The following is a 3,843-nucleotide window of genomic DNA, read 5'->3' as shown; positions in this document are numbered from 1 at the left end:
TATTTTAATAAACAGAAATATACATTTTTATATCGATGCATCCATGAAACGTATAAATAGCAACCCATTTTACCATGTATGGGACTGCTACTAGACACCAACACTATTTTGTCAGACACATAAAAAAGGGTAAATATACAACTCCTGACAGAAAGGCCGTTTTGGTAAATCAAGAGGACCCTTCTCAGATAAGGCATATGAACTCAAAATACTGCATCCTACAAACCTTTAATTTTCCTATGAAGGAAGTCCAATTGGAAGAAAGTAAACAGAGATGTCGTATTGCATTCCAGAGCATTTCCACCAAAATCAAATTAGTTTAACACGTGCACCAGTGAAGCAATTTGACCAGTGGAGTGAATCTTCTAAATATTAGAAAACCATCAATAAGTCCCAATTAGATCTGTACAACCTTTTATAATTTTATGTATCAGAATTATACATCCTCTCCATAGTTTATAACATACCCATGAAGTAACTATAGAAAGAGAACAAACTGACCATGTGCTCTGGCGTCACATCCTGACAGGGGAAGAAAGTGAAAAACAGGAAACAAAATTTTCGTATCACAGCCAATTAATCCAGCACTCTGCATCAACAACTACTCAATATACAATGTAAAGAGAGAAAAAATTGAGTGTTCATACATCTTCCTACCACTGGCCTCTAGGATGATGGTCGCCGGTGTTACCAGCGGAAGTTTTGGTGTGCATCTGATGATGATAAGACCCAGGCAACATTTGCTGATGGCCGCCATACATCTGCGGGGCTCCATAAGAAGAATAGTAACTTCCACTATACTTAGAACTCCCTCCAGAGTTAGAAGCAGCGGGATTCGAACCCGACCCATTTCCGGCATTTCCACTACCAGAATGAGAAACCCCATCTTTAGAATTGGGAGATTGATCATGGTCAGCTCCGCCTTGTTTAGCCATGGAGGTCTTCTCACCCTCAAGCTCTCTGTATTTCTGAAGGTAAACCTTGAGGGGGTCTACATAGTTCTCAAATCCAAGCGTCCCCATTGCCCACAATAGGTCATCCCCGTTTATTGTCTTCCTTTTCTCTCTCTGACACTTATCGGAGGCTTCTCCAGTGATGAAACTGATGAATTCAGAGACGCATTCCTGCACCGTCTCCTTGGCATCTTTGGATATTTTTGCATTGGCAGGAAGGGCTTTTTTCATAATTCGGCTGACATTGGCAATGGGTAGGAAGCGATCTTGTTCTTTCACCGACCCATCTGGATTATTATAACCCTGAGCCCCTGATTCGTCCTCCGACCGCGGGCTGCTCTCTGGGCTTCGCTGTTGCCTGGAGCTTGCCATCAGAAAGGGGCAGCACGTCAATTGATGGGAAATGGGAAATTCAATAAAAACCAAAACAAGTTTGAGGCCCAAATTGAATTGAATGTGGGGTTTTTCTTTTCTTTCCTGGGGCTTTTATAGGTCGGCGAATCCAATCGATGTGGAGACAGATTGAATTGAATTGCGCGGAGAAATAGCGGGGGCTTTGGAGTGCCGGTCGCCTGCGGACACGGGAGGGATAGACAAAGGCTTTTTCTGACAGGAGAAGATGAATTGGATCGAATCCGAATTGGGCGTTGTAGATGGGCATCTAATACTGGCTGGGGATTCTGTAACAACCTCTCTCCCCTTCTTCATTTAATCGTAAATCGTCACAATTCCGAATTCCGTGGTGACCCACATTAGTTCACTGGAGACGTCAAGACGGAGTCCGTTTTTGCCTGATTGGATTCCCGATTTCTCGTCGGATGTCGGTAGAGAAGTGGCTTAGAAAAGTTAACGCAGATTTTTCTTAATTGCGTGAGCTTGGCAAGCTTCAAATTGGTGTGCAATGCATTAAATGTTTTTTATGCCGAGAGGCGTTCTATACAATGGCAGCACAAATGTCCAGTATGGGAATATGTCAAGATTTCTTGTCAATAAAAAAAATTGGGAACAGTTACAAACTTTCAAATTAAATATTAAAAAAGAATTCTCGAAATAATAGCTGGCCGAAATAATAGGAAGCCAAATGGAGGCCGAAATAATAGGTTCGAAAAAGTAGGGCCCGAAAAAGTAGGACCCGAAAAAATAGGGCTCGAAAAAATAGGGGTGAAATAATTTCAATATGATTTTTTTTTTTGTTAAATATAATTTTGCATGCACATTCATGTTTTTTTTTTACGGGGAGTGGAGGAATTTGAAACAAATTCGTGGAATGTGAAGAGACGTCTGTTGGGGGATATGAGGAGCCTCTTAGAAGTTATAAAACCAAGGCTCCTCATTTCATTTTCATTTTATGTTTTTGCAGGAAGGAAGAGGTGGAGGTTATTGGAGGATTAGATTGGAGTTTTTGAATAGGAGTAAATTGAAGTTTTGGAGTAACATTTTTGCAGGTGAGATTTCTATTTTTTATTTACATTTTCATTTAGATTTAGATGTAGAAGTAAATTGAAATTCAAAATTAGTTATAATATTCTACTTTGATTTATATTTCAATTTTAATTAATTTCATTTAGATTTAGAATTCTGTTCATATGACCGAAATTGAGGCCACTGGAAGACCTGTGCAGAGTTTTTCGTGGAGATAAGCATGTGGGTACTGAATCAAGGCACATTAGGCCTCTTGGAGATGTAATTGCGGTGACTTCCATGGCTTTTTGAATCGAATAGGGCAATCTAAACAATCTCAGATCTGAAATTCTTTTTTTCCTTTTCAGCCGAAGACAGAACAAAGATTGCTTGCAAGAAATTTTGCAGAGTTTAAGATTTGATTGCTTATGGCCGACTATTTTTGGTAACTGATATTTCTATTGTATATTCCCGTGCTCAGCACGGGAAGTTTTAATCTATACAATTTATTTTGTGCATTTAGTGCACAAACTAAAGAATGCATATGCAATCAATTTTTTTATCAATCTTTATGATAGCTTTTTTTTTTAATTCTTTTATGTATGTAGAAAAAAATTAGAAAGATTTTATGTATGTAAAAAATTAAAAGAATTCTATATACATCTAGATTTATTGAAAAGAATTCTATTTACATCTAGATATTTTGATTGAAATAACCATAACGTAAAAACAAAATATAAAATAGAAATGTTAATATATGTATGTAGAAAAAATTAGAAAGATTGCATACATCTAAAAAAATTCTATTTACATCTAGATTTTTTTAGAATGGAAAAAAATGGATAATAGAAATATCAGTTGCATGTTTGTAGAAATAAATTAGAAAAACATGTATCTAGAAATTAAAAAGATTCTATATGTGTCTAATTTTTAGATTTTACTTTATTCTAAACTAATTATTGATGGATATATATTTTAAAAATATTTATGTAGTTTAAAGTTTAGATTTTAATTAATTTGTATGCAAATAGGAAAAAGAATAAATATTTTATATATATGTAGATTAATTTCTATTTTTAAAATTTACGAGTAAATGAGTACTTTATTCATTTAAAGTAAACAAGTTTTTAAGTAATATATTTTTATTTTAGAAATATATTAATCATAATGTTCATTTATTATTACTTATTTAATATACTTACTCTAAAATCTAAGACAATAGAAATGATATTTTATTAACTTTGAAATAGGGAAGTGTTAAGCAAGTTCGTTTACAAAAATACCAAAAATATATTTGGTCTTTGATCAAATTGGAGTTAATATTAGAAATATAAATATAATCATTAACAATTAAGCTAAATTCAGTTCAAAACAATAATGTTATTTAAATTTAAATAAATTTTTTTGAAAAGAATTCTATTTACATCTAGATTTTTTTAGAATGGAAAAAAATGGATAATAGAAATATCAGTTGCATGTTTGTAGAAAT

At 34.3% G+C, this 3,843-nt stretch overlaps 1 pseudogene across 1 annotated transcript; it reads right to left on the bottom strand.

Annotated features, from left to right (window-relative positions):
• Positions 1-387: 387 nt before the first annotated feature.
• Positions 388-1,791, bottom strand: LOC149537117 (nuclear transcription factor Y subunit B-8 pseudogene; annotated as a pseudogene). Its single transcript, XR_016357990.1, has one exon. The product of XR_016357990.1 is annotated as a nuclear transcription factor Y subunit B-8 pseudogene (transcript).
• Between the last annotated feature and the right edge of the window lie 2,052 nt (positions 1,792-3,843).

Source organism: Cupressus sempervirens, chromosome 10 (genome assembly GCF_028749045.1).
Source record: "Cupressus sempervirens isolate cs-2001-9-10 chromosome 10, ASM2874904v1, whole genome shotgun sequence".
NCBI classification, from domain to species: domain Eukaryota; kingdom Viridiplantae; phylum Streptophyta; class Pinopsida; order Cupressales; family Cupressaceae; genus Cupressus; species Cupressus sempervirens.
This window is presented reverse-complemented; position numbering and strand designations above follow the sequence as displayed.